The sequence below is a fragment of the Polypterus senegalus genome, chromosome 11, assembly GCF_016835505.1.
Source record: "Polypterus senegalus isolate Bchr_013 chromosome 11, ASM1683550v1, whole genome shotgun sequence".
Classification (NCBI taxonomy): domain Eukaryota; kingdom Metazoa; phylum Chordata; class Cladistia; order Polypteriformes; family Polypteridae; genus Polypterus; species Polypterus senegalus.
The window spans coordinates 12652955-12669512 of NC_053164.1; positions in this window are offsets into that span (position 1 = coordinate 12652955).

Consider the following 16558-nt stretch of genomic DNA (forward strand, 5'->3'; position numbering starts at 1 on the left):
CTGCCTTCCTCACCTGTTTGTCCAGGCTTGAGGTGTCCCTCTTCTTTACGCTGCCTCCCCAGCACACCACTGCATAGAAGAGGCCGCTCGCCACAACCGTCTGATAGAACATCTGCAGCATCTTATTGCAGATGTTGAAGGACGCCAGCCTTCTCAGAAAGTATAGTCGGCTCTGTCCTTTCTTGCACAGAGCATCAGTATTGGCACTCCAGTCCAATTTATCATCCAGCTGCACTCCCAGGTATTTATAGGTCTGTACCCTCTGCACACAATTGGCTCTGATGATCACGGGGTCCATGAGGGGCCTGGGCCTCCTAAAATCCACCACCAGCTCCTTGGTTTTGCTGGTGTTCAGTTGTAGGTGGTTTGAGTCACACCATTTAACCCAGTCCTTGATTAGGTTCCTGTACTCCTCCTCCTGCCCACTCCTGATGCAGCCCACGATAGCAGAGTTGTCAGCAAACTGTTGCACGTTTCAGGACTCCAAGTTGTATTGGAAGTCCGATGTATGTTGGCTGAACAGGACCGGAGAAAGTACAGTCCCCTGGAGCGCTCCTGTGTTGCTGACCACAATGTCAGACCTGCAGTTCCCAAGACGCACATATTGAGTTCTGTCTGTAAGATAGATATAAATATGATATAAATAGATATAAATACTGCGGTGGGTTGGCACCCTGCCCGGGATTGGTTCCTGCCTTGTGCCCTATGTTGGCTGGGATTGGCTCCAGGAGACCCCCGTGACCCTGTGTTCAGATTCAGCGGGTTGGAAAATGGATGGATGGATAGATATAAATATGGGCAAAGTACCAGGATAAAGCAAATTTAACTAGTAGAAAATCAACTTTGGCTGCTACAGTGGGCGTGAATAACACCCTTCTCTTCTTGTTCTTCTCTTTTCTGTCAAGTTGTAACGAATCGGCCCTGACGCGCTGAAATGGGCCGATCGCTACCGCTCACCTTCTAAACTTTAAGGTGGCTGATAAACAGGATTAGCTAATATCACATCCCACCATACGCCCCTTTTTGAAATGATCAGCTCAGACAGATGAATGAATATATCTCTCTATATGTAAAATCTAACGTCTGCCTGTCTGTCCACTTTTCACGAGAGAACCACTTAACGAATTTAGATTGGGGTTTTCTCTATAATTTGCTTGAACATTCTGATTGATTGTGCGACCTCTCTCATCGTGCTAAGTATCATAGTTCGCTTGCAGGAGCGATTTATTTGAGCAAATCCAAGAGAGATGGATTAGGGCCGAGGGGGGCGGGGCCCTCCTAACTCACACATTTCCTTATCTCCGCTTAACAAGCAAATGAGAGAACTGAGGGGAGCGGGAAGCGTGATGTCAGGAGTGGGGAGTCGGTCTACCTCTGTGTTTTGGAGTGTACCTTGCCTCCGCTTAGCTAGCGACACCTTTTTGTTTGTTGATTTTTAAAGTTTGTTCTTTTCACGACTATGCTGGCGGTGCTGCGGGGGAGGGCTAGTACAGTACATATAGAAAAAAAAAAACAGCTGTAAGGGAACATCAATAACACTGGTCTACAAAAAAATATATTTTGTTTGCTATTGGGCACTTTAGAGCAACACTTATTCAGTTTTTACACTGATTTCATATATGAAATCGGAATAAAGCTAACACGTCAGGTTTTCGAAATACGCATCATTGATGTTTGGCACTTTTGAATATCAATATTATATACCAACACGATATCTGAAGTTTGAACTCTGTCCCTCCAAAAATTGTTTTAACGTGTTTATTCTGGAAACAAACCAGACGGCGATACCAGAGACACATTAAAGTATATTTATATCAATTTACCTCAATTTAAAAATCAGGTCACCATACTCCAAAATGTATTGCACATCTTTCTCTCTTTGCAAGAGCCATCATGGTCGGATTTAATTTTCCCCGATATCGGTTTTCCATCTCCTTTATATCTTGATGAACTCTTTCCCCATACTCATCGCTGACATTGCCCAGATGTGGTGGAAAAAAGTCGAGATGAGGATGTAAAAAACGCACCTTCAGTGACATTCGGGCTCCCATAAGCTGATACGCTTTCAGCAGGTTCTCCACAAGCTCAGCGTTATTCTCTGCTCTGTGACTGCCAAGAAAATTCTGGACAACCCGTACGAATGAGGGTGCCGATTCAGTGGGTTTCACTTTCCTTTTGAACTCCACGTCAAGCATCAGTTCACGGATTTCAGGAACAACAAAACGCCTTCCTTTATCTTGGCTTCACTTTTCTCGAGACCAAACTTATTTCTTAAATGCTGAAAAGCATCGCCGTTTCGGTCCATCGCCTTGACAAAATTTTCAAAGTAACGGTGAATGCAATGTTATGTTTAACAGTAAAACCTCGACCTACTGAACCGTCATTTCTGAGTTGTGTCATTATGCTTTAGAGTCATATAAGACCTGCTAATAAGTAACAAATATTTTTTCAGCTAATTGCAAAATAATAATCTTTAAATACAATTAATAATGACAAGGCAAGCAACTCATTGCTGTTAGTAACGTGTGGCATCCCTAGTGGAATTCCCTGTATTTATCAAAATGGTTATCTGCCTTTACTGTCCAGTCACCCTAGTTGTCCAAGACCTGGAACATCATAGCTAAAAAACGGTTTTCAGATTTGGAGTCAGCAAGTGAAACATGTTAAGGTGAAAGGCACCCAGCAGCAAAATGCTTGTTGACCAGTGTAAGAAATGAGAAATATATTCTAAAAAAAAAGAAAGCCAAGAAGATGGAAAACAGCAACAATCTCTTTCCTCCTTCCAACCAACCCAAAATATCTCCTGTACATCCATCCCTCCATTATCCAACCCGTTATATCATAACTACAGGGTCACGGGGGTCTGCTGGAGCCAATCCCAACCAACAGAGGGCGCAAGGCAGGAACTAATCACAGGACCACCGCAGGACACACACACACACACACACCAAGCACACACTAGGGACAATTTAGAATTGCCAGTGCACCTAACCTGCATGTCTTTGAATTGTGAGAGGAAACCCACGCAGACACGGGGAGAACATGCAGACTCCACACAGGGAGGACCCGGGAAGCAAACCCAGGTCTCCTAACTGTGATGCAACAGTGCTACCCACTGCGCCACCATTCCGCCCTATCTCCTATACATGCAAATAAAAATATATACAGTAGAAAAATCACACCCCAAGTCCCCTTCTTGGGCTGATCCATTTTGCTTCATGAGGTCTCCCGAGTCCGAGTCATATAACGGAATGTAAAGATGCACATTCCTAGAGCGAATCGCTGACCTCCACCTATATAGACAGGTCTATCGGAGCTGCTGGACCTTTTCCCTTGGCCCGGGCAGATGCTGATCAGTTTAGATAGGACTTATCCTTCTTTTGTTCCTCAATGGCTGTTCTCTTCTCCTTTTGAAAAACGTAACCATTTATGGAAATTTCACCAGAAAAAATCGTGAGTGGCCACCCTTGGAGTTTCTTGTATTCTCAGATATGGGAATGGATATTTGAGAAGTAAACCGCAAGATACTGGTTTTATATTTATATTACACACATTAAAAAACCATGAACATCAAATCAAATTAATAATATACTGAACAATTATTATAAAAGTAAAGCAGACTCCGCAGCTGCACAAATAAAAAAGTATCACTTCCAGTTAGCGGAATAGCTCAAAAGTCGATAGAAATCTATGTTTTGTACCTAATACTTGGTATGCAAAATTTGGTTGACTTAAGTGAAAGCGTACTCAAGTTATTGTGTTTACACACAGACAGACACGCAGACATAATTCCAAAAATGGTATTTTCAGGCTCTGGGAGGTCTAAAACGTTGAGATTCGTCAAAATCTCGAAATGGAATTTCTGGATGATTACAATATTTTCCCAATACTTAGTATATGAGAAAGTGTAAGGCATCCATTGGCTCATCACTTAACTGACTGAAAGCCCAAAAGGTTATCAAGTGCAGTGGACCCCCTCAGATGAACGGCATGCCCTCCCTCTGCTCGCTCTTGCTGTAGGTGCAGCAACCTCTGGGAGTGAATTGTTATTGTGATGGCGTCTGCTATGCTCGAGAGATTAGACGACTAAAATTGAATCTCCTAATGAAAACTGAACTCTGTGTTTGTTGTGGAGCTGTAAGAAGAACAAAATAAATGAAACCTTATCAAGCACCCGGTAAAAGCAATTCACAATTTCATCCATCCATTATCCAACCTGCTATATCCTAACTATGAGAGTCATGGGGGTCTGCTGGAGCTAATCCCAGCCAACACAGGGCACAAGGCAGGAAATAAACCCCGGGCAGGGCACCAGCCCCCCACAGGACACACCCACTAGGGACAATTTAGGATTGCCAATGTGCCTAACCTGCATGTCTTTGTACTGTGGGAGGAAAACCACCCAGACACGGGGAGAACATGCAAACTCCATGCAGGGAGGACCCAGAAAGCAAACTCGGGTCTCCTAACTGCGAGGCAGCAGCGCTACCCACTGCGCCACCGTGCCACCCTCACAATTTCATGTACAGTAATCCCGCCTCGATCACGGGGGTTGCATTCCAGAACCCCCCACGATAGATGAAAATCCTCTAAGTAGAAACCATATGTTTTATATATTTTAAGCCCTTATAAACTCTCCCACACTGTTAACATTATTAGAGCCCTCTAGACATGAAATAACGCCCTTTAGTCAAAAGTTTAAACTGTGCGCCGTGACAAGACAGAGATGACAGTTCTTTCTCACAATTAAAAGAATGCAAATATATCTTCTCTTCAAAGGAATGTGTGTCAGGAGCAGAAAATGTCAGAGAGAGAGAGAGAAAAGCAAACAATCAAAAAAATCAATACGTGCTTTTGGGCTTTTAAGTATGCCGAAGCACCGCGATAAAGCAGCATTTTTAGAGGAGCGTCCGTATCCTTTAGGCAAACAGCCTCTGTGCAAACAGCCCCTCTGCTCACACCCCTCCGTCATTTAGAGAGAGTGAGAGAGACAGAGAAAAAAGCAAACAATCAAGTACCGCGCGGGAAGCATATCATATATCATTGAGGAGTTTTAGTTAATACGTAATACGTGCTCTGATTGGGTAGCTTCTAAGCCATCCGCCAATAGCGTCCCTTGTATGAAATCAACTGGGCAAACAAACTGAGGAAGGATGTACCATAAATTAAAAGACCCATTGTCCGCAGAAATCCGTGAACCAGCGAAAAATCCGTGATATATATTTAGATATGCTTACATTTAAAATCCGTGATGGAATGAAGCCACGAAAGTCGAAGCGCGGTATAGCGGGGGATCACTGTAATGTCAAATATGGCTATAAATATAAATCAAATTATAAATAAATGAGCCGCTGTGCCCGTACCCTTACAACACCCTGTCTGATCTCTGGGGAAAATGTTTGTTCTTACTTTGTCATTATGAAAAAACTGGTTGTGCAGTAGATTGATGGGCAAAAAATTGCACATTTTTCCATTTAAGATGAAATCTACAACGCAATCAAGTGTGCAGAACAGGAAAGGGTCTCAAAACTTTCTGAATCCACTGTATATAAATGAGATGACGTGGAAACAATAATTCAGAAATAACAAAAATAACAACAAAACAGAAAATCTTCCTATATAATACGTGGCTGTTCATTTGTCTGTCCAGGATTTTAAATCACTATCAACTATTGACCTGAAATTTGGTACACAAATACTAAGTCACGTCTACTTTCTGCTTTAGGGGTGATGATTGGCCTCCAAGGTTATTCTTCTTTTTATTTTATTTTATTGTAGAATCAACTCCTGGCAGTGATCAGCAGGGTGGTCATGCAGTGCATGCCTACGGGCGCCGTTCTCATTCCCTACCACCTTCGCCATCACTTCCCCTACCTCTTCATATCTTAAATTATTCTTGAAGCAGAGTGAAGACTTAAGTGCCAGCTTAAGTGAAAAATTAAGAAAAACGAGTTAAGTAATTGCAACACAAACACTGACTTAATCAGTTTTAACAAGAAAAGATGCCAACGGAAGAAGAGAAGCAGTGGGCCGCTATGGTAGAGAAAAGATGAGAAGCAACAAGCGCATCAAACGAATGGTAAACATACAGAGAAAGGAAAACTAGGAATGCCCACGTCAAATGTATTCAGTGCATGTTATTGTGTAGTGTGCCATTCCTGGTAGAATACACTCAACTAAAGGATTATTAGGACCACCATACTAATACGATGTCTAACCCCCTTTCGCCTTCAGAACTGCCTTAATTCTACGTGGCATTGATTCAACAAGGTGCTGAAAGTATTCTTTAAAAATGTTGGCCCATATTGATAGGATAGCATCTTGCAGTTGATAGAGATTTGTGGGATGCACATCCAGGGCACGAAGCTCCCGTTCCACCACATCCCAAAGATGCTCTATTGGGTTAATATCTGGTGACTGTGGGGGCCATTTTAGTACAGTGAACTCATTGTCATGTTCAAGACACCAATTTGAAATGATTCGAGCTTTGTGACATGGTGCATTATCCTGCTGGAAGTAGCCATCAGAGGATGGGTACATGGTGGTCATGAAGGGATGGACATGGTCAGAAACAATGCTCAGGTAGCCCGTAGCATTTAAACGATGCCCAATTGGCACTAAGGGGCCTAAAGTGTGCCAAGAAAACATCCCCCACACCATTACACCACCACCACCAGCCTGCACAGTGGTAACAAGGCATGATGGATCCATGTTCTCATTCTGTTTACGCCAAATTCTGACTCTACCATTTGAATGTCTCAACAGAAATCGAGACTCATCAGACCAGGCAACATTTTTCCAGTCTTCAACTGTCCAATTTTGGTGAGCTCGTGCAAATTGTATCCTCTTTTTCCTATTTGTAGTGGAGATGAGTGGTACCCGGTGGGGTCTTCTGCTGTTGTAGCCCATCCGCCTCAAGGTTGTGCGTGTTGTGGCTTCACAAATGCTTTGCTGCATACCTCGGTTGTAACGAGTGGTTACTTCAGTCAAAGTTGCTCTTCTATCAGCTTGAATCATTCGGCCCATTCTCCTCTGACCTCTAGCATCAACAAGGCATTTTCGCCCACAGGACTGCCGCATACTGGATGTTTTTCCCTTTTCACACCATTCTTTGTAAACCCTAGAAATGGTTGTGCGTGAAAATCCCAGTTGAGCAGAACTGAGCAGATTGTGAAATACTCAGACCGGCCCGTCTGGCACCAACAACCATGCCACGCTCAAAATTGCTTAAATCACCTTTCTTTCCCATTGTGATATTCAGTTTGGAGTTCAGGAGATTGTCTTGACCAGGACCACACCCCTAAATGTATTGAAGCAACTGCCATGTGATTGGTTGATTAGATAATTGCATTAATGAGAAATTGAACAGGTGTTCCTAATAATCCTTTAGGTGAGTGTATATATCAGGGAACGGACCCTGGCTGTCACATTCCAGAACATGTGTTTGTCTGTCCAGTTTTTGTGACTCTCTTGACTGTTTCTAAATAGCACCTTTCACAATGAAGTTTAAGAGCAAACTGGACTACAGCGCAAATAAAAAAAAATAAGATGACGGCAAAACAGAAATGCATTGTTGGCAAGCACTAGGTGGTGATGGTAAAAATAGGGAACAGTGAGGTGTAGAGACACAGGAATCAAACACGAAGCACATGGAAATTAGTCCATTTGAGAGTCTGGACAGTTCCAGAATAAAGGAGTGTCTTTTTAGAATTAATTTAATATTACTTTTACAAGTCTAAGTTCCATTACAACTGGCAAAGGTTTCTGGGTGGTCTTCTTGCCTCGTCCAACCAAAATGGAGGAGGACAACAGAGAAGACTTCATGAATTGAAATAGAGAGGCTACACTGCAACATGTAAACCACTACTTATCCACAAAAACAGGATGGCCAGATTACAGTTTGAGAAAAAGGACTTAAAATGAGGAAAGATTAAAGGAGCCGAGCCTTTACAGTTTAAGCAAAAGAAGATAAATAGGAGACCTGACTAAAGTGTTTAAAATTATGAAAGGGAATTAGTCCAGTGGATCGAGACGGTGACTTTACAACGAGTTCATCAAGAATAAGGGAACACAGTTGGAAACTTGTGAAGGGGAAATTTCACACAAACGTTAGGAAGTTTTTCTTTACACAAAGAATGATAGACACTTGGAATAAGCGACCAAGAAGTGTGGTGGACAGGAGGATTTTAGGGATTTTCAAATCTCCACTTGATGTTTTTTTGGAGGAAATGGGTGGATAGGACTGGTGAGCTTTGTTGGGCTGAATGGCCTGTTCTTGTCTGGATTGCTCTAATGTTCTAATTAAAAGAGCCTGCAGAATTCTGGTAAAAAGGTCTTGTGGACAGATGAGACAGACATGAACCTCATCAGAGAGATGGTAAGAGTAAAGTGTGGAGACCAAAAGGAACTGCCCAAGATCCAAAGCACACCACCTCATCTGTTAAGCATGGCGGTGGGGGTGTTATGGCTTGGGCATGTATGGCTACCACAGGTCCTGACTGGCACACTTTCTCTTCATGGATGATGGAACTGGTGATGGCAGATGCACAGTTAATTCTGAGGTGTGTAGAAACATCTGATCTGCTCAAGTTCCAGTCAATGTCTCCAAACTCAATGGACGACACTTCATCCTCCAGCAAGATAATGAGCTAAACAGACTGATGAGGCAACACAGGAGTTTATCAAAGCTAAAAAAATGGAAGATTCTTGAATGGCCAAGCCAGTCATTTGATTTCAATCCAATTGAGCAGGCCTTCTATATTCTGAAGAGAAAACTTAAGAGGAAAAGCCCCCAAAAACAAGCAGGAGCAGAACATGGCTGCCTGAGAGGCAGAGCATCACCAGAGAAGACCCTCAGCACCTGCTGATGTCTATAAATCATAGACTTCAAGCAGTCATTGCATGTGAGGGATATGTAACAAAGTCCTAAATATGATAGCTTTAATAGACCTGCCATTGCTGTGCCCAGACATTATGGCACCCTGAAATGTGGGGACCACGTAGAATAAATGACCAAAATGCCTTCAGATCCCATTAAATGAAAGTCTGCAATGTGCACTTTAATCTGAACTGTTTGATTTGTAATTTCAAAACGCGGAGCAGAGGGGAAAATGAAAGAAAAATGTGTCTTCTTGTCCCCCAAACATTACAGAGGGCACGATAGATAGATAGCCTTGAAAAATCTTTACTAAATAAAAGTTTAGTGAATTTTTGTGGATTTCCCCTTGGGGATTAATAAAGTATCTATCTATCTATCTATCTATCTATCTATCTATCTATCTATCTATCTATCTATCTATCTATCTATCTATCTATCTATCTATCTATCTATCTAGTGCCTTTCACATGATGTGGCATCTGTGGGGTCAAGAAAAGCCACAAGAACAAGAGTGGGAGGCATCCATGGAAGAGTCAGCCATATCAACAACAGCAAGTCCAAGAAAGCTTTTAAAACATGAGATATCTGGGCTAAACTATTTATTTGTTTATTTACTTGTGTGTTGAGCTTCTGTAAGAAGACATATTTACACCTGGGAACAAATAAAGATCTATCTATATCATATAGTGTCCTTCATCTATCTATCTATCTATCTATCTATCTATCTATCTATCTATCTATCTATCTATCTATCTATCTATCTATCTATCTATCTATCTATCTAATCCTGCCTACTGTACTATCTATCTATCTATCTATCTATCTATCTATCTATCTATCTATCTATCTATCTATCTATCTATCTATCTATCTATCTTAACAAAAAGCTCTACGGTACAAAAAGCTCATAAAAGCACAAAGGAATTGCCTGAAAAGGCAAACAGCAAACAAAGTCCCAAAACAGAATCCAAAGCCAAAGTCAAAAAAAGAGTACAGGTTCAAAAAATCCAGGAATTCCCAAAGCAATTGCAAAGGCACGGTTAAATACAAGAAACACTCCACTCCCTAACACGCTCAAAATGATCCACCAGGAACTATGGAAGGCCTTCCAATTTGCCGGCGCATCTCAATAAATTAGAATATCTTCGAAAACGTAATTTATTTCAGTAAATCAATTCAAAAAGTGAAACTCATACATTCTATAGATTCATTACACACAGAGTGATATATTTGAAACGTTTATTTCTTTTTATTTTGCTGATTGTGGCCTACAGGTAATGAAAACTCAAAATTTTGTATCTCAGAAAATCAGAAAATTACATAAGATCAATAAAAAAAAAAGATTTTTAATGCAGAAATGTTGGTCTACTGAAAAGTCTGTTCATGTAGGCACTCAGTATTTGGCCGGGGCTCCTTTTGCACGAATGACTGCATCAGTGTAGCGTGGCATGGAGGTGATCAGCCTGAGGCTCTCCTGAGGTGTTATGGAAGCCCAGAATTATTTGATGGTGGCCTTCAGCTCGTCTGCATTGTTGGCTCTGTTATCCTTCATCTTCCTCTTGATAGATTCTCTATGGGGTTTAGGTCAGGTGGGTTTTCTGGCCAATCAAGCCCAGTGATGCACACCATGGTCATTAAACCAGGAATTGGGACTTTTGGCAGTGTGGGCAGGTGCCAAGTCCAGCTGGAAAATGAAATCAGCATCTCCATAAAGCTTGCCAACAGAGGATTGCATGAAATGCTCTAAAATATCCTGGTAGATGACTGAGCTGACTTTGGACTTGATAAAACACAGTGGACCAACACCAGCAGATGACATGGCTCCTCAAATCATCACTGACTGTGGAAACGTCATGCTGGACCCTCAAGCAACTTGAGATTCTGTGCCTCTCCACTCCTCCTCCAAACTCTGGGACCTTGATGTCCAAATGAAATGCAAAACTGATTTTCATCTGAAAAGAAGACTTTGGACCACTGAGCAACAGTCCAGTCCATTTTCTCCATAGCCCAGGTAAGACACTTCTGATGTTGTCTCTGGTTCAGGAGTGGCTCGACACCAGGAATGATGTGACACGAAACTCCGCCCCCCACGGCCATCGAGCTCAACTCCATTACAGTATATGGAGAAAAATATCTTCCAGTTATGACCATTACGCGTAGAATTTCGAAATGAAACCTGCCCAACTTTTGTAATTAAGCTGTAAGGAATGAGCCTGCCAAATTTCAGCCTTCTACCTACACGGGAAGTTGGAGAATTAGTGATGAGTCAGTCAGTCAGTGAGTCAGTGAGGGCTTTGCCTTTTATTAGTATAGATTCACTGGACAGAAGGGTCTTAAACTGCTTCTTGACCACATAAATTTGAATGGAGGTGGGCAGCTCATTCTACCACAAAGGAGCCACATAAATGAAAAAGTCTGGATTGATGTTGGATACAACACAGAGGTGGCATCAGCAGATGCCCTTTATCAGCAGGCCTGAATGGGTGAGAAGGTGCACAAGACCTGACAAGTGACTCCAGATACGTAGGTGCTGACCCACTGACCACTCTGTACGCAGGTATGACACAACAGGGAGCCAATGGAATGATCTGAAATTGAAACTCCGTCCCTGCCTTTCCCTTTAGATTGATAGATAGATAGATAGATAGATAGATAGATAGATAGATAGATAGATAGATAGATAGATAGATAGATAGATAGATAGATAGATAGATAGATAGATAGATAGATAGATACTTTATTAATCCCAAGGGGAAATTCCCATACTCCAGCAGCAGCATACTGATAAAGAACAATATTAAACTAAAGAGTGATAACAATGCAGGTATAACAGACAATAACTTTTTATAATGTTAACGTTTACCCCCCCCAGGTGGAATTGAAGAGTCGCATAGTGTTAATACGGTTACAGCAGTCTGTCACTGAAGCTGCTCCTCTGTCTGGAGATGATCCTGTTCAGTGAATGCAGTGGATTCTCCATGATTGACAGGAGTCTGCTCAGCGCCCATCGCTCTGCCACAGATGTCAAACTGTCCAGCTCCGTGCCTACAATAGAGCCTGCCTTCCTCACCAGTTTGTCCAGGCGTGAGGTGTCCTTCTTCTTTATGCTGACTCCCCAGCACACCCCTGTGTAGAAGAGGGCTCTCGTCACAACCGTCTGATAGAACATCTACAGCATCTTATTGCAGATGTTGAAGGACGCCAGCCTTCTAAGGAAGTATAGTCGGCTCTGTCCTTTCTGGCACAGAGCATCAGTATTGGCACTCCAGTCCAATTTATCATCCAGCTGCACTCCCAGGTATTTATTGGTCTGCACTCTCTGCACAGTCACCTCTGATGATCACGGGGTCCATGAAGGGTCTGGGCCTCCTAAAATCCACCACCAGCTCCTTGGTTTTGCTGGTGTTCAGTTGTAGGTGGTTTGAGTCGCACCATTTAACAAAGTCCTTGATTAGGTTCCTATACTCCTCCTCCTGCCCACTCCTGATGCAGCCCACGATAGCAGAGTTATCTGCAAACTTTTGCACGTGGCAGGACTCTGAGTTGTATTGGAAGTCCGATGTATGTTGGCTGAACAGGACCGGAGAAAGTACAGTCCCCTGTGGAGTTCCTGTGTTGCTGACCACAATGTCAGACCTGCAGTTCCCGAGACGCACATACTGAGGTCTCTCTGTAAGACAGTCCACGATCCATGCCACCAGGTGTGAATCTACTCCCATCTCTGTCAGGTTGTCCCTAAGGAGCAGATGTTGGATGATGTTAAAGGCGCTAGAGAAGTCCAGAATCCTAATTCTTACAGCACCACTGCCTCTGTCCAAGTGGGAGAGGGGTCGATGTAGCATATAGATGATGGCATCATCCACTCCCACCTTCTCCTGGTATGCAAGCTGCAGAGGGTCGAGGGCGTGGTGGACCTGTGGCCTCAGGTGGTGAAGCAGCAGCCGCTCCGTGGTCTTCATCACATGTGACGTCAGAGCGACAGGCCGGAAGTCGTTCAGCTCACTAGGACGTGATACCTTTGGGTCACTTGGGGAGTGACGTGTGCCTGCCTCGACTGATTGTGATGTGTGTGTCAATCTTCTGCTTCAGCTTGGTTCGGCCAGCTGAGAGTTGCAGTTGTCCAGACATGGCAAGACCAAAGCCTGCATCAGGAGTTGGACTGCATACTCCATCAGATATGGTCTGATCATGTGGATGCTGTAGAGAGTGAGACTGCAAGACTCAGAGACCACAGCAACATGGTGCGTGGAGAACCTTAAGTGGGTTTGTGGATTATTGTAAATCTTTTCCGTTACTTAGAATGTATACTGATTGTGTATTAACAACATAAATAAAATCAAATTAAACTGAAGACAATAGAATACTTCATTTCCAACATTCCAACAGGTGGAGGAGACTATGATCATTTTTAAATTACACACAGTTGTATGTCTCAGTAGCTCTGATTTAATGTGTCCTTAAAACATCACATGTTCTTTATGGTGAGGTGGGCCTCAACTGCCTGGGTTTTCGATTTGTCGTATACACATCACATTAATCTCTAGTTGGCCCCATATCAAAGTGTCAGATTGCTGCTCAGCACCGGTGAGGCCTCATACAGGGTGGGCTGGCCTGCCTTTCCCCTCTCAGTGTTTAACATTCACACACTTTTTATTTTTTCCTGGCCTGCCTTTCTTCTGTCAGGGAATTTTTATGTTCTTCCTTCCTGTGTCACCTGTCATTGTTAAGGTCTTTATTACCCACAACCAAGTGCTGCCCTCCTGTGGCCTGAGGCAGCACTACACCCCATCTGTCATTTTCTTAGATCAAACCTGTGTATTAACTGTAGCGTTGTGGATGTTGCATTTTATATTTTATTTTTTGCCCTCATGAAGAAAAATGAATTGAATTTTCCAAGTAGAGACAATATCAAAGTGCTTGCTCTTCCTGAACTGTAGCACCTTAAAACAAAATTTTGCTCAAATGGACAGGATTAATTTAACACTTAAGGAGACAATTTAACATCAGAACATCTCCTCTTCCTTAATTGTACTTCACTTTTAAAACAATGTAGAATGCCAGGATGATGTTTCAGACTGTATTGATTACTTTATAATCTGCAAACAGAAGGGGATGCCTGGGACACTAAGAAATGCCAAAGTAGTTGACAGCTTGGGAACGGAAGAAATCCTAGAAGGTACCAAAGCAGATGAAAAACTGTAAGGAAATTCATTTATCGTATTGACAGTCAGCCAATCAATTATGTGTAACATCACATGTTCCGGAATTCCACGTGGAATTTTAAAATAAATACACCTTGTCTAAGTGACCAAAAGAGAGGTAGTAACAGCGATGACAAAAGCGCGCTGCCAGGAGAGAGCGAGAGACATACGAACGTTTCATCTAATCATGTAATCGTCAGCGCAAGTCTCTCATGAACAACAGCGGTCACTAAATCAACAATCCGCCAAATGACATTCATCTTTGACATCTTTAATTTTCCATAAGATTTTTCTAAAGACTATCCATCCATCCATCTTCCAACCCGCTATATCCTAACTACAGAGTCACGGGGGTCTGCTGGATCCAATCCCAGCCAACACATGGCACAAGGAAGGAAACAAACCCCCGAACAGGGCGCCAGCCCACCACAGGGCAAACACTCACACACAAACAAACACACACACACACCAAGCACACACCAGGGACAATTCAGAATCGCCAGTGCACCTAACCTGCATGTCTTTGGACTGTGGGAGGAAACCGGAGTACCCAGAGGAAACTCACGCAGACACGGGGAGAACATGCAAACTTCACAAAGGGAAGACCCAGGAAGCGAACCCGGGTCTCCTAACTCCGAGGCTGATGTGTAATTAAGTTAATTCAATAATTAATTAATTAATTATTAATTCATTCATTCATTCATTAATATTATTTATTAATTAATTCAGTTTTAAATGAGTCCTGCCCTCCTGGGTACACTTTCCTCGAAAAGGCCCGCAGCTCTGGTCATGGTGGTAGTTTGGCTGTAATCCATCATATTGGTTTCCAATTATCACTTCTCCCCCTTCCTAAATTCTCAACTTTTGAACACTTGGCAATTAAATGTAAGCATCCACTTTTTATAACTGTGCTTCTTATTCATCGACCACCAAATCAACACCCTGATTTTATTATGGAAATGAATGAGCTGCTCTCATCTTTCTGTACAACATCATCAAATGTACTCATTCTTGGAGATGTGAACGTTCATGTGGACACACCTTCCAATTACTCTGCTGTCCAGCTCTTAGAGCTCCTGGACTGCCTAAATCTGAGGCAGCTTCTCGATGTCCCCACTCACAACAAGGCCCATACCCTCGACTTAGTCATTACTGACTCAGTCCGTATCTCTGACCTCCAAGTATCTGATCTGGGTGTTTCTGATCATAAAATTGTCTTAATGGATCTATCCACATATTCACTATACTCTAAATCACAACGCTGTATCCATTTTAGGAACCTGAAAAAAAATGAATTTGACTGATTTAAATGCTGACATTAAGAACTTCTCTATTGCCCTTCACCTTTCTTCTGTCGGTGAATTAGTTGATTATTACAACAATGGGATCCAGAGCATCCTTGAAACCCATGCCCCAGTTAAAACACGAGTGGTCTCTTTTGTAAAATCTGTCCCATGGTTTAAAAGTGAGCTTCGAAAGGTCAAAGCAGCTGGGTGAGCCCTCAAGTGGCATTTTGTTGTAACCAGTTTAATGGTCCACAAATTAGCCTATCGAGAATTAATTAATAACAGTCCTGGAAACTGCAAGCAATTTGTTTTCTGTGATAAATCATTTACTCAATCCTCATACCTACACCTGTAATAATTTTACACAGGAGCAGTATAATAATTTTATTGAATATTTCACCTCTAAGGTAGACATCGTCCGCTCCTCATTGTCTGTCTCCAGCCCTCCATCGTTGGATGTTTCCATTTCAAAGCAAATGGGCCTCTCCCAGTTCCTCTGTACCACAGTTAGAGAAGCTGAGGGCATCATACAGAGAATGAGGCCTTCAACGTGTTCTTTGGACCCTTTTCCTACTCCTCTGGTAAAAGCTAATGTATCAGACATACAGGTAAGCCTTCTTATTGCTGATATCATTAATCACTCTCTTCAGAGCAGCTCAGTCCCACTGGCCTTGAAAACTACAATTAGACCTCATTTTAAAAAATCCTCTTTGGATCCTGAAGTTTTAGCAAACTGTCGTCTGATTTCCAACCTTCCATTTTTATTTAACGGTTTGGAGAAGGTTGTTTTGGTTCAGCTTCAGGATCACCTCAAAAAATTCAATCTGTTTGAAAAATTTCAATCTGGTTTCCGATCTTCTCACAGTACTGAGACAACCCTGTTCAGAGTCACCAATGACCTCCTGATGGCCGCTGACCAGGGCTCTCCATCACTCTTTATCCTTCTGGATCTCACAGCTGCATTTGATACGGTAGATCATAATGTTCTCCTCCATCGTCTCCACTATATAATTGGACTTTCTGGCATTGCACTGGAGTGGTTTGAGTCCTGTCTCACAGATAGGGCTAAGTATGTGGCCCTGGGGAATGTTAAATCTCGTACCCACACTGGCACCTGTGGGGTCCCACAAGGATCAGTCCTTGGGCCGACCTCTTTCTAACATCTATATGCTACCCCTGGGTCACATCATCTG